We start from the raw sequence: 27,549 nt of genomic DNA, 5'->3' as shown, positions 1-27,549 counted from the left end.
TTGCAACTTTCTCAAACATATTTAACAGTGCATGAAATGTTGTCTAAAACAAAAAGAAAATGCTTTTTAGTGGCTGGAACTGGTTTTATCACATTCTGAGTTGAACGTTGAAAATGAGCTTTTCAGAGCCAGCAGAGGTCAAAATAAGCAGTAATGCAAACTCAGTCAGAGACATAGATTTTCACTTGCAACTTGCTTTAACATGTTTAACAGTGCATGAAATGTTGTCTAAAACAAAAAGATAATGCTTTTTAGTGGCTGGAACTGGTTTTATCACATTCTGAATTGAACGTTGAAAATGAGCTTTTCAGAGCCAGCAGAGGTCAAAATAAGCAGTAATGCAAACTCAGTCATAGACATAGATTTTCACTTGCAACTTGCTTTAACATGTTTAACAGTGCATGAAATGTTGTCTAAAACAAAAAGAAAATGCTTTTTAGTGGCTGGAACTGGTTTTATCACATTCTGAATTGAACGTTGAAAATGAGCTTTTCAGAGCCAGCAGAGGTCAAAATAAGCAGTAATGCAAACTCAGTCAGAGACAAAGATTTTCACTTGCAACTTGCTTTAACATGTTTAACAGTGCATGAAATGTTGTCTAAAACAAAAAGAAAATGCTTTTTAGTGGCTGGATCTGGTTTTATCACATTCTGAATTGAACGTTGAAAATGAGCTTTTCAGAGCCAGCAGAGGTCAAAATAAGCTGTAATGCAAACTCAGTCATAGACATAGATTTTCACTTGCAACTTGCTTTAACATGTTTAACAGTGCATGAAATGTTATCTAAAACAAAAAGAATAATGCATTTTAGTGGCTGGAACTGGTTTTATCAGATTCTGAATTGAACGTTGAAAATGAGCTTTTCAGAGCCAGCAGAGGTCAAAATAAGCAGTGATGCAAACTCAGTCATAGACATAGATTTTCACTTGCAACTTTCTTAAACATATTTACCAGTGCATGAAATGTTGTCTAAAACAAAAAGATAATGCTTTTTAGTGGCTGGAACTGGTTTTATCACATTCTAAATTGAACGTTGAAAATGAGCTTTTCAGAGCCAGCAGAGGTCAAAATAAGCAGTAATGCAAACTCAGTCATAGACATAGATTTTCACTTGCAACTTGCTTTAACATGTTTAACAGTGCATGAAATGTTGTCTAAAACAAAAAGAAAATGCTTTTTAGTGGCTGGATCTGGTTTTATCACATTCTGAATTGAACGTTGAAAATGAGCTTTTCAGAGCCAGCAGAGGTCAAAATAAGCAGTAATGCAAACTCAGTCATAGACATAGATTTTCACTTGCAACTTGCTTTAACATGTTTAACAGTGCATGAAATGTTGTCTAAAACAAAAAGAAAATGCTTTTTAGTGGCTGGAACTGGTTTTATCACATTCTGAATTGAACGTTGAAAATGAGCTTTTCAGAGCCAGCAGAGGTCAAAATAAGCAGTAATGCAAACTCAGTCATAGACATAGATTTTCACTTGCAACTTGCTTTAACATGTTTAACAGTGCATGAAATGTTATCTAAAACAAAAAGAATAATGCATTTTAGTGGCTGGATCTGGTTTTATCACTTTCTGAATTCAACGTTGAAAATGAGCTGTTCTCAGCCAGCAGAGGTCAAAATAAGCAGTAATGCAAACTCAGTCAGAGACATAGATTTTCACTTGCAACTTGCTTTAACATGTTTAACAGTGCATGAAATGTTGTCTAAAACAAAAAGAAAATGCTTTTTAGTGGCTGGATCTGGTTTTATCACTTTCTGAATTCAACGTTGAAAATGAGCTGTTCTCAGCCAGCAGAGGTCAAAATAAGCAGTAATGCAAACTCAGTCAGAGACATAGATTTTCACTTGCAACTTGCTTTAACATGTTTAACAGTGCATGAAATGTTGTCTAAAACAAAAAGATAATGCTTTTTAGTGGCTGGAACTGGTTTTATCACATTCTAAATTTAACGTTGAAAATGAGCTTATCTCAGCCAGCAGAAGGGTCAAATCACAGTAATGCAAACTCAGTCAGAGACATAGATTTTCACTTGCAACTTGCTTTAACATGTTTAACAGTGCATGAAATGTTGTCTAAAACAAAAAGAATGATGCATTTTAGTAGCTGGATCTGGTTTTATCACATTCTGTGATGGACGTTGAAAATGAGCTTTTCAGAGCCAGCAGAGATCAAAATAAGCAGTAATGCAAACTCAGTCATAGACATAGATTTTCACTTGCAACTTTCTCAAACATATTTAACAGTGCATGAAATGTTGTCTAAAACAAAAAGAAAATGCTTTTTAGTGGCTGGATCTGGTTTTATCACATTCTGAATTGAACGTAGAAAATGAGCTTTTCAGAGCCAGCAGAGGTCAAAATAAGCAGTAATGCAAACTCAGTCATAGACATAGATTTTCACTTGCAACTTGCTTTAACATGTTTAACAGTGCATGAAATGTTATCTAAAACAAAAAGAATAATGCATTTTAGTGGCTGGAACTGGTTTTATCACATTCTGAATTGAACGTTGAAAATGAGCTTTTCAGAGCCAGCAGAGGTCAAAATAAGCAGTGATGCAAACTCAGTCATAGACATAGATTTTCACTTGCAACTTTCTTAAACATATTTAACAGTGCATGAAATGTTGTCTAAAACAAAAAGAAAATGCTTTTTAGTGGCTGGAACTGGTTTTATCACATTCTGAATTGAACGTTGAAAATGAGCTGTTCTCAGCCAGCAGAGGTCAAAATAAGCAGTAATGCAAACTCAGTCATAGACATAGATTTTCACTTGCAACTTGCTTTAACATGTTTAACAGTGCATGAAATGTTATCTAAAACAAAAAGAATAATGCATTTTAGTGGCTGGAACTGGTTTTATCACATTCTGAATTGAACGTTGAAAATGAGCTTTTCAGAGCCAGCAGAGGTCAAAATAAGCAGTGATGCAAACTCAGTCATAGACATAGATTTTCACTTGCAACTTTCTTAAACATATTTAACAGTGCATGAAATGTTGTCTAAAACAAAAAGAAAATGCTTTTTAGTGGCTGGAACTGGTTTTATCACATTCTGAATTCAACGTTGAAAATGAGCTTTTCAGAGCCAGCAGAGGTCAAAATAAGCAGTAATGCAAACTCAGTCATAGACATAGATTTTCACTTGCAACTTGCTTTAACATGTTTAACAGTGCATGAAATGTTATCTAAAACAAAAAGATAATGCTTTTTAGTGGCTGGAACTGGTTTTATCACATTCTGAATTGAACGTTGAAAATGAGCTTTTCAGAGCCAGCAGAGGTCAAAATAAGCAGTAATGCAAACTCAGTCAGAGACAAAGATTTTCACTTGCAACTTGCTTTAACATGTTTAACAGTGCATGAAATGTTGTCTAAAACAAAAAGAAAATGCTTTTTAGTGGCTGGATCTGGTTTTATCACATTCTGAATTGAACGTTGAAAATGAGCTTTTCAGAGCCAGCAGAGGTCAAAATAAGCAGTAATGCAAACTCAGTCATAGACATAGATTTTCACTTGCAACTTGCTTTAACATGTTTAACAGTGCATGAAATGTTGTCTAAAACAAAAAGAAAATGCTTTTTAGTGGCTGGAACTGGTTTTATCACATTCTGAATTGAACGTTGAAAATGAGCTTTTCAGAGCCAGCAGAGGTCAAAATAAGCAGTAATGCAAACTCAGTCATAGACATAGATTTTCACTTGCAACTTGCTTTAACATGTTTAACAGTGCATGAAATGTTGTCTAAAACAAAAAGAAAATGCTTTTTAGTGGCTGGAACTGGTTTTATCACATTCTGAATTGAACGTTGAAAATGAGCTTTTCAGAGCCAGCAGAGGTCAAAATAAGCAGTAATGCAAACTCAGTCAGAGACATAGATTTTCACTTGCAACTTGCTTTAACATGTTTAACAGTGCATGAAATGTTGTCTAAAACAAAAAGAAAATGCTTTTTAGTGGCTGGATCTGGTTTTATCACATTCTGAATTGAACGTTGAAAATGAGCTTTTCAGAGCCAGCAGAGGTCAAAATAAGCAGTAATGCAAACTCAGTCATAGACATAGATTTTCACTTGCATCTTGCTTTAACATGTTTAACAGTGCATGAAATGTTATCTAAAACAAAAAGAAAATGCTTTTTAGTGGCTGGATCTGGTTTTATCACTTTCTGAATTCAACGTTGAAAATGAGCTTTTCAGAGCCAGCAGAGGTCAAAATAAGCAGTAATGCAAACTCAGTCATAGACATAGATTTTCACTTGCAACTTGCTTTAACATGTTTAACAGTGCATGAAATGTTGTCTAAAACAAAAAGAAAATGCTTTTTAGTGGCTGGAACTGGTTTTATCACATTCTGAATTGAACGTTGAAAATGAGCTTTTCAGAGCCAGCAGAGGTCAAAATAAGCAGTAATGCAAAATCAGTCATAGACATAGATTTTCACTTGCAACTTGCTTTAACATGTTTAACAGTGCATGAAATGTTGTCTAAAACAAAAAGAAAATGCTTTTTAGTGGCTGGATCTGGTTTTATCACATTCTGAATTGAACGTTGAAAATGAGCTTTTCAGAGCCAGCAGAGGTCAAAATAAGCAGTAATGCAAACTCAGTCATAGACATAGATTTTCACTTGCATCTTGCTTTAACATGTTTAACAGTGCATGAAATGTTATCTAAAACAAAAAGAAAATGCTTTTTAGTGGCTGGATCTGGTTTTATCACTTTCTGAATTCAACGTTGAAAATGAGCTTTTCAGAGCCAGCAGAGGTCAAAATAAGCAGTAATGCAAACTCAGTCAGAGACATAGATTTTCACTTGCAACTTGCTTTAACATGTTTAACAGTGCATGAAATGTTGTCTAAAACAAAAAGATAATGCTTTTTAGTGGCTGGAACTGGTTTTATCACATTCTAAATTGAACGTTGAAAATGAGCTTATCTCAGCCAGCAGAAGGGTCAAATCACAGTAATGCAAACTCAGTCATAGACATAGATTTTCACTTGCAACTTGCTTTAACATGTTTAACAGTGCATGAAATGTTGTCTAAAACAAAAAGAAAATGCTTTTTAGTGGCTGGAACTGGTTTTATCACATTCTGAATTGAACGTTGAAAATGAGCTTTTCAGAGCCAGCAGAGGTCAAAATAAGCAGTAATGCAAACTCAGTCAGAGACATAGATTTTCACTTGCAACTTGCTTTAACATGTTTAACAGTGCATGAAATGTTATCTAAAACAAAAAGAATAATGCATTTTAGTGGCTGGATCTGGTTTTATCACTTTCTGAATTCAACGTTGAAAATGAGATGTTCTCAGCCAGCAGAGGTCAAAATAAGCAGTAATGCAAACTCAGTCATAGACATAGATTTTCACTTGCAACTTGCTTTAACATATTTAACAGTACATGAAATGTTGTCTAAAACAAAAAGAAAATGCTTTTTAGTGGCTGGATCTGGTTTTATCACATTCTGAATTGAACGTTGAAAATGAGCTTTTCAGAGCCAGCAGAGGTCAAAATAAGCAGTAATGCAAACTCAGTCAGAGACATAGATTTTCACTTGCAACTTGCTTTAACATGTTTAACAGTGCATGAAATGTTGTCTAAAACAAAAAGATAATGCTTTTTAGTGGCTGGAACTGGTTTTATCACATTCTGAATTGAACGTTGAAAATGAGCTTTTCAGAGCCAGCAGAGGTCAAAATAAGCAGTAATGCAAACTCAGTCAGAGACATAGATTTTCACTTGCAACTTGCTTTAACATGTTTAACAGTGCATGAAATGTTGTCTAAAACAAAAAGAAAATGCTTTTTAGTGGCTGGATCTGGTTTTATCACATTCTGAATTGAACGTTGAAAATGAGCTTTTCAGAGCCAGCAGAGGTCAAAATAAGCAGTAATGCAAACTCAGTCATAGACATAGATTTTCACTTGCAACTTTCTCAAACATATTTAACAGTGCATGAAATGTTGTCTTAAACAAAAAGAAAATGCTTTTTAGTGGCTGGATCTGGTTTTATCACATTCTGAATTGAACGTTGAAAATGAGCTTTTCAGAGCCAGCAGAGGTCAAAATAAGCAGTAATGCAAACTCAGTCATAGACATAGATTTTCACTTGCATCTTGCTTTAACATGTTTAACAGTGCATGAAATGTTATCTAAAACAAAAAGAAAATGCTTTTTAGTGGCTGGATCTGGTTTTATCACTTTCTGAATTCAACGTTGAAAATGAGCTTTTCAGAGCCAGCAGAGGTCAAAATAAGCAGTAATGCAAACTCAGTCATAGACATAGATTTTCACTTGCAACTTGCTTTAACATGTTTAACAGTGCATGAAATGTTATCTAAAACAAAAAGAATAATGCATTTAAGTGGCTGGATCTGGTTTTATCACTTTCTGAATTCAACGTTGAAAATGAGCTGTTCTCAGCCAGCAGAGGTCAAAATAAGCAGTAATGCAAACTCAGTCAGAGACATAGATTTTCACTTGCAACTTGCTTTAACATGTTTAACAGTGCATGAAATGTTGTCTAAAACAAAAAGATAATGCTTTTTAGTGGCTGGAACTGGTTTTATCACATTCTAAATTGAACGTTGAAAATGAGCTTATCTCAGCCAGCAGAAGGGTCAAATCACAGTAATGCAAACTCAGTCAGAGACATAGATTTTCACTTGCAACTTGCTTTAACATGTTTAACAGTGCATGAAATGTTGTCTAAAACAAAAAGAATGATGCATTTTAGTAGCTGGATCTGGTTTTATCACATTCTGTGATGGACGTTGAAAATGAGCTTTTCAGAGCCAGCAGAGATCAAAATAAGCAGTAATGCAAACTCAGTCATAGACATAGATTTTCACTTGCAACTTTCTCAAACATATTTAACAGTGCATGAAATGTTGTCTAAAACAAAAAGAAAATGCTTTTTAGTGGCTGGAACTGGTTTTATCACATTCTGAATTGAACGTTGAAAATGAGCTTTTCAGAGCCAGCAGAGGTCAAAATAAGCAGTAATGCAAACTCAGTCATAGACAGATTTTCACTTGCAACTTGCTTTAACATGTTTAACAGGGCATGAAATGTTGTCTAAAACAAAAAGAAAATGCTTTTTAGTGGCTGGAACTGGTTTTATCACATTCTAAATTGAACGTTGAAAATGAGCTTATCTCAGCCAGCAGAAGGGTCAAATCACAGTAATGCAAACTCAGTCATAGACATAGATTTTCACTTGCAACTTGCTTTAACATGTTTAACAGTGCATGAAATGTTGTCTAAAACAAAAAGAAAATGCTTTTTAGTGGCTGGAACTGGTTTTATCACATTCTGAATTGAACGTTGAAAATGAGCTTTTCAGAGCCAGCAGAGGTCAAAATAAGCAGTAATGCAAACTCAGTCAGAGACAAAGATTTTCACTTGCAACTTGCTTTAACATGTTTAACAGTGCATGAAATGTTGTCTAAAACAAAAAGAAAATGCTTTTTAGTGGCTGGATCTGGTTTTATCACATTCTGAATTGAACGTTGAAAATGAGCTTTTCAGAGCCAGCAGAGGTCAAAATAAGCAGTAATGCAAACTCAGTCATAGACATAGATTTTCACTTGCAACTTGCTTTAACATGTTTAACAGTGCATGAAATGTTATCTAAAACAAAAAGAATAATGCATTTTAGTGGCTGGATCTGGTTTTATCACTTTCTGAATTCAACGTTGAAAATGAGCTGTTCTCAGCCAGCAGAGGTCAAAATAAGCAGTAATGCAAACTCAGTCATAGACATAGATTTTCACTTGCAACTTGCTTTAACATATTTAACAGTGCATGAAATGTTGTCTAAAACAAAAAGAAAATGCTTTTTAGTGGCTGGATCTGGTTTTATCACATTCTGAATTGAACGTTGAAAATGAGCTTTTCAGAGCCAGCAGAGGTCAAAATAAGCAGTAATGCAAACTCAGTCAGAGACATAGATTTTCACTTGCAACTTGCTTTAACATGTTTAACAGTGCATGAAATGTTGTCTAAAACAAAAAGATAATGCTTTTTAGTGGCTGGAACTGGTTTTATCACATTCTGAATTGAACGTTGAAAATGAGCTTTTCAGAGCCAGCAGAGGTCAAAATAAGCAGTAATGCAAACTCAGTCAGAGACATAGATTTTTACTTGCAACTTGCTTTAACATGTTTAACAGTGCATGAAATGTTGTCTAAAACAAAAAGAATGATGCATTTTAGTAGCTGGATCTGGTTTTATCACATTCTGTGATGGACGTTGAAAATGAGCTTTTCAGAGCCAGCAGAGATCAAAATAAGCAGTAATGCAAACTCAGTCATAGACATAGATTTTCACTTGCAACTTTCTCAAACATATTTAACAGTGCATGAAATGTTGTCTAAAACAAAAAGAAAATGCTTTTTAGTGGCTGGAACTGGTTTTATCACATTCTGAATTGAACGTTGAAAATGAGCTTTTCAGAGCCAGCAGAGGTCAAAATAAGCAGTAATGCAAACTCAGTCATAGACATAGATTTTCACTTGCAACTTTCTTAAACATATTTAACAGTGCATGAAATGTTGTCTAAAACAAAAAGAAAATGCTTTTTAGTGGCTGGAACTGGTTTTATCACATTCTGAATTGAACGTTGAAAATGAGCTTTTCAGAGCCAGCAGAGGTCAAAATAAGCAGTAATGCAAACTCAGTCAGAGACATAGATTTTCACTTGCAACTTGCTTTAACATGTTTAACAGTGCATGAAATGTTGTCTAAAACAAAAAGATAATGCTTTTTAGTGGCTGGAACTGGTTTTATCACATTCTAAATTGAACGTTGAAAATGAGCTTATCTCAGCCAGCAGAAGGGTCAAATCACAGTAATGCAAACTCAGTCAGTGACATAGATTTTCACTTGCAACTTGCTTAAACATATTTAACAGTGCATGAAATGTTGTCTAAAACAAAAAGATAATGCTTTTTAGTAGCTGGATCTGGTTTTATCACATTCTGAATTGAACGTTGAAAATGAGCTTTTCAGAGCCAGCAGAGGTCAAAATAAGCAGTAATGCAAACTCAGTCATAGACATAGATTTTCACTTGCAACTTTCTTAAACATATTTAACAGTGCATGAAATGTTGTCTAAAACAAAAAGAAAATGCTTTTTAGTGGCTGGAACTGGTTTTATCACATTCTGAATTGAACGTTGAAAATGAGCTTTTCAGAGCCAGCAGAGGTCAAAATAAGCAGTAATGCAAACTCAGTCATAGACATAGATTTTCACTTGCAACTTGCTTTAACATGTTTAACAGTGCATGAAATGTTATCTAAAACAAAAAGAATAATGCATTTTATTGGCTGGAACTGGTTTTATCACATTCTGAATTGAACGTTGAAAATGAGCTTTTCAGAGCCAGCAGAGGTCAAAATAAGCAGTAATGCAAACTCAGTCATAGACATAGATTTTCACTTGCAACTTTCTTAAACATATTTAACAGTGCATGAAATGTTGTCTAAAACAAAAAGAAAATGCTTTTTAGTGGCTGGAACTGGTTTTATCACATTCTGAATTGAACGTTGAAAATGAGCTTTTCAGAGCCAGCAGAGGTCAAAATAAGCAGTAATGCAAACTCAGTCAGAGACATAGATTTTCACTTGCAACTTGCTTTAACATGTTTAACAGTGCATGAAATGTTGTCTAAAACAAAAAGATAATGCTTTTTAGTGGCTGGAACTGGTTTTATCACATTCTAAATTGAACGTTGAAAATGAGCTTTTCAGAGCCAGCAGAGGTCAAAATAAGCAGTAATGCAAACTCAGTCATAGACATAGATTTTCACTTGCAACTTGCTTTAACATGTTTAACAGTGCATGAAATGTTGTCTAAAACAAAAAGAAAATGCTTTTTAGTGGCTGGAACTGGTTTTATTACATTCTGAATTCAACGTTCAAAATGAGCTTTTCAGAGCCAGCAGAGGTCAAAATAAGCAGTAATGCAAACTCAGTCATAGACATAGATTTTCACTTGCAACTTGCTTTAACATGTTTACAGTGCATGAAATGTTATCTAAAACAAAAAGAATAATGCATTTTAGTGGCTGGATCTGGTTTTATCACTTTCTGAATTCAACGTTGAAAATGAGCTGTTCTCAGCCAGCAGAGGTCAAAATAAGCAGTAATGCAAACTCAGTCATAGACATAGATTTTCACTTGCAACTTGCTTTAACATATTTAACAGTGCATGAAATGTTGTCTAAAACAAAAAGAATAATGCATTTTAGTGGCTGGATCTGGTTTTATCACTTTCTGAATTCAACGTTGAAAATGAGCTGTTCTCAGCCAGCAGAGGTCAAAATAAGCAGTAATGCAAACTCAGTCATAGACATAGATTTTCACTTGCAACTTGCTTTAACATATTTAACAGTGCATGAAATGTTGTCTAAAACAAAAAGAAAATGCTTTTTAGTGGCTGGAACTGGTTTTATCACATTCTGAATTGAACGTTGAAAATGAGCTTTTCAGAGCCAGCAGAGGTCAAAATAAGCAGTAATGCAAACTCAGTCAGAGACAAAGATTTTCACTTGCAACTTGCTTTAACATGTTTAACAGTGCATGAAATGTTGTCTAAAACAAAAAGAAAATGCTTTTTAGTGGCTGGATCTGGTTTTATCACATTCTGAATTGAACGTTGAAAATGAGCTTTTCAGAGCCAGCAGAGGTCAAAATAAGCAGTAATGCAAACTCAGTCATAGACATAGATTTTCACTTGCAACTTGCTTTAACATGTTTAACAGTGCATGAAATGTTGTCTAAAACAAAAAGAAAATGCTTTTTAGTGGCTGGAACTGGTTTTATCACATTCTGAATTGAACGTTGAAAATGAGCTTTTCAGAGCCAGCAGAGGTCAAAATAAGCAGTAATGCAAACTCAGTCAGAGACAAAGATTTTCACTTGCAACTTGCTTTAACATGTTTAACAGTGCATGAAATGTTGTCTAAAACAAAAAGAAAATGCTTTTTAGTGGCTGGATCTGGTTTTATCACATTCTGAATTGAACGTTGAAAATGAGCTTTTCAGAGCCAGCAGAGGTCAAAATAAGCAGTAATGCAAACTCAGTCAGAGACAAAGATTTTCACTTGCAACTTGCTTTAACATGTTTAACAGTGCATGAAATGTTGTCTAAAACAAAAAGAAAATGCTTTTTAGTGGCTGGATCTGGTTTTATCACATTCTGAATTGAACGTTGAAAATGAGCTTTTCAGAGCCAGCAGAGGTCAAAATAAGCAGTAATGCAAACTCAGTCATAGACATAGATTTTCACTTGCAACTTGCTTTAACATGTTTAACAGTGCATGAAATGTTATCTAAAACAAAAAGAATAATGCATTTTAGTGGCTGGATCTGGTTTTATCACTTTCTGAATTCAACGTTGAAAATGAGCTGTTCTCAGCCAGCAGAGGTCAAAATAAGCAGTAATGCAAACTCAGTCAGAGACATAGATTTTCACTTGCAACTTGCTTTAACATGTTTAACAGTGCATGAATTGTTGTCTAAAACAAAAAGAAAATGCTTTTTAGTGGCTGGAACTGGTTTTATCACATTCTGAATTGAACGTTGAAAATGAGCTTTTCAGAGCCAGCAGAGGTCAAAATAAGCAGTGATGCAAACTCAGTCATAGACATAGATTTTCACTTGCAACTTTCTTAAACATATTTAACAGTGCATGAAATGTTGTCTAAAACAAAAAGAAAATGCTTTTTAGTGGCTGGAACTGGTTTTATCACATTCTGAATTGAACGTTGAAAATGAGCTTTTCAGAGCCAGCAGAGGTCAAAATAAGCAGTAATGCAAACTCAGTCAGAGACATAGACTTTTACTTGCAACTTGCTTTAACATGTTTAACAGTGCATGAAATGTTGTCTAAAACAAAAAGATAATGCTTTTTAGTGGCTGGAACTGGTTTTATCACATTCTAAATTGAACGTTGAAAATGAGCTTATCTCAGCCAGCAGAAGGGTCAAATCACAGTAATGCAAACTCAGTCATAGACATAGATTTTCACTTGCAACTTGCTTTAACATGTTTAACAGTGCATGAAATGTTGTCTAAAACAAAAAGAATGATGCATTTTAGTGGCTGGATCTGGTTTTATCACTTTCTGAAGTCAACGTTGAAAATGAGCTGTTCTCAGCCAGCAGAGGTCAAAATAAGCAGTAATGCAAACTCAGTCGTAGACATAGATTTTCACTTGCAACTTGCTTTAACATGTTTAACAGTGCATGAAATGTTGTCTAAAACAAAAAGAAAATGCTTTTTAGTGGCTGGAACTAGTTTCATCACATTCTGAATTGAACGTTGAAAATGAGCTTTTCAGAGCCAGCAGAGGTCAAAATAAGCAGTAATGAAAACTCAGTCAGAGACAAAGATTTTCACTTGCAACTTGCTTTAACATGTTTAACAGTGCATGAAATGTTGTCTAAAACAAAAAGATAATGCTTTTTAGTGGCTGGAACTGGTTTTATCACATTCTAAATTGAACGTTGAAAATGAGCTTATCTCAGCCAGCAGAAGGGTCAAATCACAGTAATGCAAACTCAGTCATAGACATAGATTTTCACTTGCAACTTGCTTTAACATGTTTAACAGTGCATGAAGTGTTGTCTAAAACAAAAAGAAAATGCTTTTTAGTGGCTGGAACTGGTTTTATCACATTCTGAATTGAACGTTGAAAATGAGCTTTTCAGAGCCAGCAGAGGTCAAAATAAGCAGTAATGCAAACTCAGTCAGAGACAAAGATTTTCACTTGCAACTTGCTTTAACATGTTTAACAGTGCATGAAATGTTGTCTAAAACAAAAAGAAAATGCTTTTTAGTGGCTGGATCTGGTTTTATCACATTCTGAATTGAACGTTGAAAATGAGCTTTTCAGAGCCAGCAGAGGTCAAAATAAGCAGTACGTTGAAAATGAGCTTTTCAGAGCCAGCAGAGGTCAAAATAAGCAGTAATGAAAACTCAGTCAGAGACAAAGATTTTCACTTGCAACTTGCTTTAACATGTTTAACAGTGCATGAAATGTTGTCTAAAACAAAAAGATAATGCTTTTTAGTGGCTGGAACTGGTTTTATCACATTCTAAATTGAACGTTGAAAATGAGCTTATCTCAGCCAGCAGAAGGGTCAAATCACAGTAATGCAAACTCAGTCATAGACATAGATTTTCACTTGCAACTTGCTTTAACATGTTTAACAGTGCATGAAGTGTTGTCTAAAACAAAAAGAAAATGCTTTTTAGTGGCTGGAACTGGTTTTATCACATTCTGAATTGAACGTTGAAAATGAGCTTTTCAGAGCCAGCAGAGGTCAAAATAAGCAGTAATGCAAACTCAGTCAGAGACAAAGATTTTCACTTGCAACTTGCTTTAACATGTTTAACAGTGCATGAAATGTTGTCTAAAACAAAAAGAAAATGCTTTTTAGTGGCTGGATCTGGTTTTATCACATTCTGAATTGAACGTTGAAAATGAGCTTTTCAGAGCCAGCAGAGGTCAAAATAAGCAGTAATGCAAACTCAGTCATAGACATAGATTTTCACTTGCAACTTGCTTTAACATGTTTAACAGTGCATGAAATGTTATCTAAAACAAAAAGAATAATGCATTTTAGTGGCTGGATCTGGTTTTATCACTTTCTGAATTCAACGTTGAAAATGAGCTGTTCTCAGCCAGCAGAGGTCAAAATAAGCAGTAATGCAAACTCAGTCATAGACATAGATTTTCACTTGCAACTTGCTTTAACATATTTAACAGTGCATGAAATGTTGTCTAAAACAAAAAGAAAATGCTTTTTAGTGGCTGGATCTGGTTTTATCACATTCTGAATTGAACGTTGAAAATGAGCTTTTCAGAGCCAGCAGAGGTCAAAATAAGCAGTAATGCAAACTCAGTCAGAGACATAGATTTTCACTTGCAACTTGCTTTAACATGTTTAACAGTGCATGAAATGTTGTCTAAAACAAAAAGATAATGCTTTTTAGTGGCTGGAACTGGTTTTATCACATTCTGAATTGAACGTTGAAAATGAGCTTTTCAGAGCCAGCAGAGGTCAAAATAAGCAGTAATGCAAACTCAGTCAGAGACATAGATTTTCACTTGCAACTTGCTTTAACATGTTTAACAGTGCATGAAATGTTGTCTAAAACAAAAAGAATGATGCATTTTAGTAGCTGGATCTGGTTTTATCACATTCTGTGATGGACGTTGAAAATGAGCTTTTCAGAGCCAGCAGAGATCAAAATAAGCAGTAATGCAAACTCAGTCATAGATATAGATTTTCACTTGCAACTTTCTCAAACATATTTAACAGTGCATGAAATGTTGTCTAAAACAAAAAGAAAATGCTTTTTAGTGGCTGGAAATGGTTTTATCACATTCTGAATTGAACGTTGAAAATGAGCTTTTCAGAGCCAGCAGAGGTCAAAATAAGCAGTAATGCAAACTCAGTCAGAGACATAGATTTTCACTTGCAACTTGCTTTAACATGTTTAACAGTGCATGAAATGTTGTCTTAAACAAAAAGATAATGCTTTTTAGTGGCTGGAACTGGTTTTATCACATTCTGAATTGAACGTTGAAAATGAGCTTTTCAGAGCCAGCAGAGGTCAAAATAAGCAGTAATGCAAACTCAGTCATAGACATAGATTTTCACTTGCAACTTTCTTAAACATTTTTAACAGTGCATGAAATGTTGTCTAAAACAAAAAGAAAATGCTTTTTAGTGGCTGGAACTGGTTTTATCACATTCTGAATTGAACGTTGAAAATGAGCTTTTCAGAGCCAGCAGAGGTCAAAATAAGCAGTAATGCAAACTCAGTCAGAGACATAGATTTTCACTTGCAACTTGCTTTAACATGTTTAACAGTGCATGAAATGTTGTCTAAAACAAAAAGATAATGCTTTTTAGTGGCTGGAACTGGTTTTATCACATTCTAAATTGAACGTTGAAAATGAGCTTATCTCAGCCAGCAGAAGGGTCAAATCACAGTAATGCAAACTCAGTCAGTGACATAGATTTTCACTTGCAACTTGCTTAAACATATTTAACAGTGCATGAAATGTTGTCTAAAACAAAAAGATAATGCTTTTTAGTAGCTGGATCTGGTTTTATCACATTCTGAATTGAACGTTGAAAATGAGCTTATCTCAGCCAGCAGAAGGGTCAAATCACAGTAATGCAAACTCAGTCAGTGACATAGATTTTCACTTGCAACTTGCTTTAACATGTTTAACAGTGCATGAAATGTTATCTAAAACAAAAAGAATAATGCATTTTAGTGGCTGGATCTGGTTTTATCACTTTCTGAATTCAACGTTGAAAATGAGCTGTTCTCAGCCAGCAGAGGTCAAAATAAGCAGTAATGCAAACTCAGTCATAGACATAGATTTTCACTTGCAACTTGCTTTAACATATTTAACAGTGCATGAAATGTTGTCTAAAACAAAAAGAAAATGCTTTTTAGTGGCTGGATCTGGTTTTATCACATTCTGAATTGAACGTTGAAAATGAGCTTTTCAGAGCCAGCAGAGGTCAAAATAAGCAGTAATGCAAACTCAGTCAGAGACATAGATTTTCACTTGCAACTTGCTTTAACATGTTTAACAGTGCATGAAATGTTGTCTAAAACAAAAAGATAATGCTTTTTAGTGGCTGGAACTGGTTTTATCACATTCTGAATTGAACGTTGAAAATGAGCTTTTCAGAGCCAGCAGAGGTCAAAATAAGCAGTAATGCAAACTCAGTCAGAGACATAGATTTTCACTTGCAACTTGCTTTAACATGTTTAACAGTGCATGAAATGTTGTCTAAAACAAAAAGAATGATGCATTTTAGTAGCTGGATCTGGTTTTATCACATTCTGTGATGGACGTTGAAAATGAGCTTTTCAGAGCCAGCAGAGATCAAAATAAGCAGTAATGCAAACTCAGTCATAGACATAGATTTTCACTTGCAACTTTCTCAAACATATTTAACAGTGCATGAAATGTTGTCTAAAACAAAAAGAAAATGCTTTTTAGTGGCTGGAACTGGTTTTATCACATTCTGAATTGAACGTTGAAAATGAGCTTTTCAGAGCCAGCAGAGGTCAAAATAAGCAGTAATGCAAACTCAGTCAGAGACATAGATTTTCACTTGCAACTTGCTTTAACATGTTTAACAGTGCATGAAATGTTGTCTTAAACAAAAAGATAATGCTTTTTAGTGGCTGGAACTGGTTTTATCACATTCTGAATTGAACGTTGAAAATGAGCTTTTCAGAGCCAGCAGAGGTCAAAATAAGCAGTAATGCAAACTCAGTCATAGACATAGATTTTCACTTGCAACTTTCTTAAACATATTTAACAGTGCATGAAATGTTGTCTAAAACAAAAAGAAAATGCTTTTTAGTAGCTGGATCTGGTTTTATCACATTCTGAATTGAACGTTGAAAATGAGCTTTTCAGAGCCAGCAGAGGTCAAAATAAGCAGTAATGCAAACTCAGTCATAGACATAGATTTTTACTTGCAACTTTCTTAAACATATTTAACAGTGCATGAAATGTTGTCTAAAACAAAAAGAAAATGCTTTTTAGTGGCTGGAACTGGTTTTATCACATTCTGAATTGAACGTTGAAAATGAGCTTTTCAGAGCCAGCAGAGGTCAAAATAAGCAGTAATGCAAACTCAGTCATAGACATAGATTTTCACTTGCAACTTGCTTTAACATGTTTAACAGTGCATGAAATGTTATCTAAAACAAAAAGAATAATGCATTTTATTGGCTGGAACTGGTTTTATCACATTCTGAATTGAACGTTGAAAATGAGCTTTTCAGAGCCAGCAGAGGTCAAAATAAGCAGTAATGCAAACTCAGTCATAGACATAGATTTTCACTTGCAACTTTCTTAAACATATTTAACAGTGCATGAAATGTTGTCTAAAACAAAAAGAAAATGCTTTTTAGTGGCTGGAACTGGTTTTATCACATTCTGAATTGAACGTTGAAAATGAGCTTTTCAGAGCCAGCAGAGGTCAAAATAAGCAGTAATGCAAACTCAGTCAGAGACATACATTTTCACTTGCAACTTGCTTTAACATGTTTAACAGTGCATGAAATGTTGTCTAAAACAAAAAGATAATGCTTTTTAGTGGCTGGAACTGGTTTTATCACATTCTAAATTGAACGTTGAAAATGAGCTTTTCAGAGCCAGCAGAGGTCAAAATAAGCAGTAATGCAAACTCAGTCATAGACCTAGATTTTCACTTGCAACTTGCTTTAACATGTTTAACAGTGCATGAAATGTTGTCTAAAACAAAAAGAAAATGCTTTTTAGTGGCTGGAACTGGTTTTATCACATTCTGAATTCAACGTTGAAAATGAGCTTTTCAGAGCCAGCAGAGGTCAAAATAAGCAGTAATGCAAACTCAGTCATAGACATAGATTTTCACTTGCAACTTGCTTTAACATGTTTACAGTGCATGAAATGTTATCTAAAACAAAAAGAATAATGCATTTTAGTGGCTGGATCTGGTTTTATCACTTTCTGAATTCAACGTTGAAAATGAGCTGTTCTCAGCCAGCAGAGGTCAAAATAAGCAGTAATGCAAACTCAGTCAGAGACATAGATTTTCACTTGCAACTTGCTTTAACATGTTTAACAGTGCATGAAATGTTGTCTAAAACAAAAAGAATGATGCATTTTAGTAGCTGGATCTGGTTTTATCACATTCTGTGATGGACGTTGAAAATGAGCTTTTCAGAGCCAGCAGAGATCAAAATAAGCAGTAATGCAAACTCAGTCATAGACATAGATTTTCACTTGCAACTTTCTCAAACATATTTAACAGTGCATGAAATGTTGTCTAAAACAAAAAGAAAATGCTTTTTAGTGGCTGGAACTGGTTTTATCACATTCTGAATTGAACGTTGAAAATGAGCTTTTCAGAGCCAGCAGAGGTCAAAATAAGCAGTAATGCAAACTCAGTCAGAGACATAGATTTTCACTTGCAACTTGCTTTAACATGTTTAACAGTGCATGAAATGTTGTCTTAAACAAAAAGATAATGCTTTTTAGTGGCTGGAACTGGTTTTATCACATTCTGAATTGAACGTTGAAAATGAGCTTTTCAGAGCCAGCAGAGGTCAAAATAAGCAGTAATGCAAACTCAGTCATAGACATAGATTTTCACTTGCAACTTTCTTAAACATATTTAACAGTGCATGAAATGTTGTCTAAAACAAAAAGAAAATGCTTTTTAGTAGCTGGATCTGGTTTTATCACATTCTGAATTGAACGTTGAAAATGAGCTTTTCAGAGCCAGCAGAGGTCAAAATAAGCAGTAATGCAAACTCAGTCATAGACATAGATTTTCACTTGCAACTTTCTTAAACATATTTAACAGTGCATGAAATGTTGTCTAAAACAAAAAGAAAATGCTTTTTAGTGGCTGGAACTGGTTTTATCACATTCTGAATTGAACGTTGAAAATGAGCTTTTCAGAGCCAGCAGAGGTCAAAATAAGCAGTAATGCAAACTCAGTCATAGACATAGATTTTCACTTGCAACTTGCTTTAACATGTTTAACAGTGCATGAAATGTTATCTAAAACAAAAAGAATAATGCATTTTATTGGCTGGAACTGGTTTTATCACATTCTGAATTGAACGTTGAAAATGAGCTTTTCAGAGCCAGCAGAGGTCAAAATAAGCAGTAATGCAAACTCAGTCATAGACATAGATTTTCACTTGCAACTTTCTTAAACATATTTAACAGTGCATGAAATGTTGTCTAAAACAAAAAGAAAATGCTTTTTAGTGGCTGGAACTGGTTTTATCACATTCTGAATTCAACGTTGAAAATGAGCTTTTCAGAGCCAGCAGAGGTCAAAATAAGCAGTAATGCAAACTCAGTCAGAGACATAGATTTTCACTTGCAACTTGCTTTAACATGTTTAACAGTGCATGAAATGTTGTCTAAAACAAAAAGATAATGCTTTTTAGTGGCTGGAACTGGTTTTATCACATTCTAAATTGAACGTTGAAAATGAGCTTTTCAGAGCCAGCAGAGGTCAAAATAAGCAGTAATGCAAACTCAGTCATAGACATAGATTTTCACTTGCAACTTGCTTTAACATGTTTAACAGTGCATGAAATGTTGTCTAAAACAAAAAGAAAATGCTTTTTAGTGGCTGGAACTGGTTTTATCACATTCTGAATTCAACGTTGAAAATGAGCTTTTCAGAGCCAGCAGAGGTCAAAATAAGCAGTAATGCAAACTCAGTCATAGACATAGATTTTCACTTGCAACTTGCTTTAACATGTTTACAGTGCATGAAATGTTATCTAAAACAAAAAGAATAATGCATTTTAGTGGCTGGATCTGGTTTTATCACTTTCTGAATTCAACGTTGAAAATGAGCTGTTCTCAGCCAGCAGAGGTCAAAATAAGCAGTAATGCAAACTCAGTCATAGACATAGATTTTCACTTGCAACTTGCTTTAACCTATTTAACAGTGCATGAAATGTTGTCTAAAACAAAAAGAAAATGCTTTTTAGTGGCTGGAACTGGTTTTATCACATTCTGAATTGAACGTTGAAAATGAGCTTTTCAGAGCCAGCAGAGGTCAAAATAAGCAGTAATGCAAACTCAGTCAGAGACATAGATTTTCACTTGCAACTTGCTTTAACATGTTTAACAGTGCATGAAATGTTGTCTAAAACAAAAAGATAATGCTTTTTAGTGGCTGGAACTGGTTTTATCACATTCTGAATTGAACGTTGAAAATGAGCTTTTCAGAGCCAGCAGAGGTCAAAATAAGCAGTAATGCAAACTCAGTCATAGACATAGATTTTCACTTGCAACTTGCTTTAACATGTTTAACAGTGCATGAAATGTTGTCTAAAACAAAAAGAAAATGCTTTTTAGTGGCTGGAACTGGTTTTATCACATTCTGAATTGAACGTTGAAAATGAGCTTTTCAGAGCCAGCAGAGGTCAAAATAAGCAGTAATGCAAACTCAGTCAGAGACAAAGATTTTCACTTGCAACTTGCTTTAACATGTTTAACAGTGCATGAAATGTTGTCTAAAACAAAAAGAAAATGCTTTTTAGTGGCTGGATCTGGTTTTATCACATTCTGAATTGAACGTTGAAAATGAGCTTTTCAGAGCCAGCAGAGGTCAAAATAAGCAGTAATGCAAACTCAGTCAGAGACAACGATTTTCACTTGCAACTTGCTTTAACATGTTTAACAGTGCATGAAATGTTGTCTAAAACAAAAAGAAAATGCTTTTTAGTGGCTGGATCTGGTTTTATCACATTCTGAATTGAACGTTGAAAATGAGCTTTTCAGAGCCAGCAGAGGTCAAAATAAGCAGTAATGCAAACTCAGTCATAGACATAGATTTACACTTGCAACTTGCTTTAACATGTTTAACAGTGCATGAAATGTTATCTAAAACAAAAAGAATAATGCATTTTAGTGGCTGGATCTGGTTTTATCACTTTCTGAATTCAACGTTGAAAATGAGCTGTTCTCAGCCAGCAGAGGTCAAAATAAGCAGTAATGCAAACTCAGTCAGAGACATAGATTTTCACTTGCAACTTGCTTTAACATGTTTAACAGTGCATGAATTGTTGTCTAAAACAAAAAGAAAATGCTTTTTAGTGGCTGGAACTGGTTTTATCACATTCTGAATTGAACGTTGAAAATGAGCTTTTCAGAGCCAGCAGAGGTCAAAATAAGCAGTGATGCAAACTCAGTCATAGACATAGATTTTCACTTGCAACTTTCTTAAACATATTTAACAGTGCATGAAATGTTGTCTAAAACAAAAAGAAAATGCTTTTTAGTGGCTGGAACTGGTTTTATCACATTCTGAATTGAACGTTGAAAATGAGCTTTTCAGAGCCAGCAGAGGTCAAAATAAGCAGTAATGCAAACTCAGTCAGAGACATAGATTTTCACTTGCAACTTGCTTTAACATGTTTAACAGTGCATGAAATGTTGTCTAAAACAAAAAGATAATGCTTTTTAGTGGCTGGAACTGGTTTTATCACATTCTAAATTGAACGTTGAAAATGAGCTTATCTCAGCCAGCAGAAGGGTCAAATCACAGTAATGCAAACTCAGTCAGAGACATAGATTTTCAATTGCAACTTGCTTTAACATGTTTAACAGTGCATGAAATGTTGTCAAAAACAAAAAGAATGATGCATTTTAGTAGCTGGATCTGGTTTTATCACATTCTGTGATGGACGTTGAAAATGAGCTTTTCAGAGCCAGCAGAGATCAAAATAAGCAGTAATGCAAACTCAGTCATAGACATAGATTTTCACTTGCAACTTTCTTAAACATATTTAACAGTGCTTGAAATGTTGTCTAAAACAAAAAGAAAATGCTTTTTAGTGGCTGGAACTGGTTTTATCACATTCTGAATTGAACGTTGAAAATGAGCTTTTCAGAGCCAGCAGAGGTCAAAATAAGCAGTAATGCAAACTCAGTCAGAGACATAGATTTTCACTTGCAACTTGCTTTAACATGTTTAACAGTGCATGAAATGCTGTCTAAAACAAAAAGATAATGCTTTTTAGTGGCTGGAACTGGTTTTATCACATTCTGAATTGAACGTTGAAAATGAGCTTTTCAGAGCCAGCAGAGGTCAAAATAAGCAGTAATGCAAACTCAGTCATAGACATAGATTTACACTTGCAACTTGCTTTAACATGTTTAACAGTGCATGAAATGTTATCTAAAACAAAAAGAATAATGCATTTTAGTGGCTGGATCTGGTTTTATCACTTTCTGAATTCAACGTTGAAAATGAGCTGTTCTCAGCCAGCAGAGGTCAAAATAAGCAGTAATGCAAACTCAGTCAGAGACATAGATTTTCACTTGCAACTTGCTTTAACATGTTTAACAGTGCATGAATTGTTGTCTAAAACAAAAAGAAAATGCTTTTTAGTGGCTGGAACTGGTTTTATCACATTCTGAATTGAACGTTGAAAATGAGCTTTTCAGAGCCAGCAGAGGTCAAAATAAGCAGTGATGCAAACTCAGTCATAGACATAGATTTTCACTTGCAACTTTCTTAAACATATTTAACAGTGCATGAAATGTTGTCTAAAACAAAAAGATAATGCTTTTTAGTGGCTGGAACTGGTTTTATCACATTCTGAATTGAACGTTGAAAATGAGCTTTTCAGAGCCAGCAGAGGTCAAAATAAGCAGTAATGCAAACTCAGTCAGAGACATAGACTTTCACTTGCAACTTGCTTTAACATGTTTAACAGTGCATGAAATGTTGTCTAAAACAAAAAGATAATGCTTTTTAGTGGCTGGAACTGGTTTTATCACATTCTAAATTGAACGTTGAAAATGAGCTTATCTCAGCCAGCAGAAGGGTCAAATCACAGTAATGCAAACTCAGTCAGAGACATAGATTTTCACTTGCAACTTGCTTTAACATGTTTAACAGTGCATGAAATGTTGTCAAAAACAAAAAGAATGATGCATTTTAGTAGCTGGATCTGGTTTTATCACATTCTGTGATGGACGTTGAAAATGAGCTTTTCAGAGCCAGCAGAGATCAAAATAAGCAGTAATGCAAACTCAGTCATAGACATAGATTTTCACTTGCAACTTTCTTAAACATATTTAACAGTGCTTGAAATGTTGTCTAAAACAAAAAGAAAATGCTTTTTAGTGGCTGGAACTGGTTTTATCACATTCTGAATTGAACGTTGAAAATGAGCTTTTCAGAGCCAGCAGAGGTCAAAATAAGCAGTAATGCAAACTCAGTCAGAGACATAGATTTTCACTTGCAACTTGCTTTAACATGTTTAACAGTGCATGAAATGCTGTCTAAAACAAAAAGATAATGCTTTTTAGTGGCTGGAACTGGTTTTATCACATTCTGAATTGAACGTTGAAAATGAGCTTTTCAGAGCCAGCAGAGGTCAAAATAAGCAGTAATGTAAACTCAGTCATAGACATAGATTTTCACTTGCAACTTGCTTTAACATGTTTAACAGTGCATGAAATGTTATCTAAAACAAAAAGAATAATGCATTTTAGTGGCTGGATCTGGTTTTATCACTTTCTGAATTCAACGTTGAAAATGAGCTGTTCTCAGCCAGCAGAGGTCAAAATAAGCAGTAATGCAAACTCAGTCAGAGACATAGATTTTCACTTGCAACTTGCTTTAACATGTTTAACAGTGCATGAAATGTTGTCTAAAACAAAAAGATAATGCTTTTTAGTGGCTGGAACTGGTTTTATCACATTCTGAATTGAACGTTGAAAATGAGCTTTTAGGAGCCAGCAGAGGTCAAAATAAGCAGTAATGCAAACTCAGTCAGAGACAAAGATTTTCACTTGCAACTTGCTTTAACATGTTTAACAGTGCATGAAATGTTGTCTAAAACAAAAAGAAAATGCTTTTTAGTGGCTGGATCTGGTTTTATCACATTCTGAATTGAACGTTGAAAATGAGCTTTTCAGAGCCAGCAGAGGTCAAAATAAGCAGTGATGCAAACTCAGTCATAGACATAGATTTTCACTTGCAACTTTCTTAAACATATTTAACAGTGCATGAAATGTTGTCTAAAACAAAAAGAAAATGCTTTTTAGTGGCTGGAACTGGTTTTATCACATTCTAAATTGAACGTTGAAAATGAGCTTATCTCAGCCAGCAGAAGGGTCAAATCACAGTAATGCAAACTCAGTCAGAGACATAGATTTTCACTTGCAACTTGCTTTAACATGTTTAACAGTGCATGAAATGTTGTCTAAAACAAAAAGAATGATGCATTTTAGTAGCTGGATCTGGTTTTATCACATTCTGTGATGGACGTTGAAAATGAGCTTTTCAGAGCCAGCAGAGATCAAAATAAGCAGTAATGCAAACTCAGTCATAGACATAGATTTTCACTTGCAACTTTCTCAAACATATTTAACAGTGCATGAAATGTTGTCTAAAACAAAAAGAAAATGCTTTTTAGTGGCTGGAACTGGTTTTATCACATTCTGAATTGAACGTTGAAAATGAGCTTTTCAGAGCCAGCAGAGGTCAAAATAAGCAGTAATGCAAACTCAGTCAGAGACATAGATTTTCACTTGCAACTTGCTTTAACATGTTTAACAGTGCATGAAATGTTGTCTTAAACAAAAAGATAATGCTTTTTAGTGGCTGGAACTGGTTTTATTACATTCTGAATTGAACGTTGAAAATGAGCTTTTCAGAGCCAGCAGAGGTCAAAATAAGCAGTAATGCAAACTCAGTCATAGACATAGATTTTCACTTGCAACTTTCTTAAACATATTTAACAGTGCATGAAATGTTGTCTAAAACAAAAAGAAAATGCTTTTTAGTGGCTGGAACTGGTTTTATCACATTCTGAATTGAACGTTGAAAATGAGCTTTTCAGAGCCAGCAGAGGTCAAAATAAGCAGTAATGCAAACTCAGTCAGAGACATAGATTTTCACTTGCAACTTGCTTTAACATGTTTAACAGTGCATGAAATGTTGTCTAAAACAAAAAGATAATGCTTTTTAGTGGCTGGAACTGGTTTTATCACATTCTAAATTGAACGTTGAAAATGAGCTTATCTTAGCCAGCAGAAGGGTCAAATCACAGTAATGCAAACTCAGTCAGTGACATAGATTTTCACTTGCAACTTACTTAAACATATTTAACAGTGCATGAAATGTTGTCTAAAACAAAAAGATAATGCTTTTTAGTAGCTGGATCTGGTTTTATCACATTCTGAATTGAACGTTGAAAATGAGCTTTTCAGAGCCAGCAGAGGTCAAAATAAGCAGTAATGCAAACTCAGTCATAGACATAGATTTTCACTTGCAACTTTCTTAAACATATTTAACAGTGCATGAAATGTTGTCTAAAACAAAAAGAAAATGCTTTTTAGTGGCTGGAACTGGTTTTATCACATTCTGAATTGAACGTTGAAAATGAGCTTTTCAGAGCCAGCAGAGGTCAAAATAAGCAGTAATGCAAACTCAGTCATAGACATAGATTTTTACTTGCAACTTGCTTTAACATGTTTAACAGTGCATGAAATGTTATCTAAAACAAAAAGAATAATGCATTTTATTGGCTGGAACTGGTTTTATCACATTCTGAATTGAACGTTGAAAATGAGCTTTTCAGAGCCAGCAGAGGTCAAAATAAGCAGTAATGCAAACTCAGTCATAGACATAGATTTTCACTTGCAACTTTCTTAAACATATTTAACAGTGCATGAAATGTTGTCTAAAACAAAAAGAAAATGCTTTTTAGTGGCTGGAACTGGTTTTATCACATTCTGAATTCAACGTTGAAAATGAGCTTTTCAGAGCCAGCAGAGGTCAAAATAAGCAGTAATGCAAACTCAGTCAGAGACATAGATTTTCACTTGCAACTTGCTTTAACATGTTTAACAGTGCATGAAATGTTGTCTAAAACAAAAAGATAATGCTTTTTAGTGGCTGGAACTGGTTTTATCACATTCTAAATTGAACGTTGAAAATGAGCTTTTCAGAGCCAGCAGAGGTCAAAATAAGCAGTAATGCAAACTCAGTCATAGACATAGATTTTCACTTGCAACTTGCTTTAACATGTTTAACAGTGCATGAAATGTTGTCTAAAACAAAAAGAAAATGCTTTTTAGTGGCTGGAACTGGTTTTATTACATTCTGAATTCAACGTTGAAAATGAGCTTTTCAGAGCCAGCAGAGGTCAAAATAAGCAGTAATGCAAACTCAGTCATAGACATAGATTTTCACTTGCAACTTGCTTTAACATGTTTACAGTGCATGAAATGTTATCTAAAACAAAAAGAATAATGCATTTTAGTGGCTGGATCTGGTTTTATCACTTTCTGAATACAACGTTGAAAATGAGCTGTTCTCAGCCAGCAGAGGTCAAAATAAGCAGTAATGCAAACTCAGTCATAGACATAGATTTTTACTTGCAACTTGCTTTAACATATTTAACAGTGCATGAAATGTTGTCTAAAACAAAAAGAATAATGCATTTTAGTGGCTGGATCTGGTTTTATCACTTTCTGAATTCAACGTTGAAAATGAGCTGTTCTCAGCCAGCAGAGGTCAAAATAAGCAGTAATGCAAACTCAGTCATAGACATAGATTTTCACTTGCAACTTGCTTTAACATATTTAACAGTGCATGAAATGTTGTCTAAAACAAAAAGAAAATGCTTTTTAGTGGCTGGAACTGGTTTTATCACATTCTGAATTGAACGTTGAAAATGAGCTTTTCAGAGCCAGCAGAGGTCAAAATAAGCAGTAATGCAAACTCAGTCAGAGACAAAGATTTTCACTTGCAACTTGCTTTAACATGTTTAACAGTGCATGAAATGTTGTCTAAAACAAAAAGAAAATGCTTTTTAGTGGCTGGATCTGGTTTTATCACATTCTGAATTGAACGTTGAAAATGAGCTTTTCAGAGCCAGCAGAGGTCAAAATAAGCAGTAATGCAAACTCAGTCATAGACATAGATTTTCACTTGCAACTTGCTTTAACATGTTTAACAGTGCATGAAATGTTGTCTAAAACAAAAAGAAAATGCTTTTTAGTGGCTGGAACTGGTTTTATCACATTCTGAATTGAACGTTGAAAATGAGCTTTTCAGAGCCAGCAGAGGTCAAAATAAGCAGTAATGCAAACTCAGTCAGAGACAAAGATTTTCACTTGCAACTTGCTTTAACATGTTTAACAGTGCATGAAATGTTGTCTAAAACAAAAAGAAAATGCTTTTTAGTGGCTGGATCTGGTTTTATCACATTCTGAATTGAACGTTGAAAATGAGCTTTTCAGAGCCAGCAGAGGTCAAAATAAGCAGTAATGCAAACTCAGTCAGAGACAAAGATTTTCACTTGCAACTTGCTTTAACATGTTTAACAGTGCATGAAATGTTGTCTAAAACAAAAAGATAATGCTTTTTAGTGGCTGGATCTGGTTTTATCACTTTCTGAATTCAACGTTGAAAATGAGCTGTTCTCAGCCAGCAGAGGTCAAAATAAGCAGTAATGCAAACTCAGTCAGAGACATAGATTTTCACTTGCAACTTGCTTTAACATGTTTAACAGTGCATGAATTGTTGTCTAAAACAAAAAGAAAATGCTTTTTAGTGGCTGGAACTGGTTTTATCACATTCTGAATTGAACGTTGAAAATGAGCTTTTCAGAGCCAGCAGAGGTCAAAATAAGCAGTGATGCAAACTCAGTCATAGACATAGATTTTCACTTGCAACTTTCTTAAACATATTTAACAGTGCATGAAATGTTGTCTAAAACAAAAAGAAAATGCTTTTTAGTGGCTGGAACTGGTTTTATCACATTCTGAATTGAACGTTGAAAATGAGCTTTTCAGAGCCAGCAGAGGTCAAAATAAGCAGTAATGCAAACTCAGTCAGAGACATAGACTTTCACTTGCAACTTGCTTTAACATGTTTAACAGTGCATGAAATGTTGTCTAAAACAAAAAGATAATGCTTTTTAGTGGCTGGAACTGGTTTTATCACAT

Source organism: Danio rerio, chromosome 16 (genome assembly GCF_052040795.2).
Source record: "Danio rerio strain M-AB ecotype USA chromosome 16, GRCz13ab, whole genome shotgun sequence".
Lineage (NCBI taxonomy): Eukaryota > Metazoa > Chordata > Actinopteri > Cypriniformes > Danionidae > Danio > Danio rerio.
Note: the sequence above shows the minus strand (reverse complement) of the source record.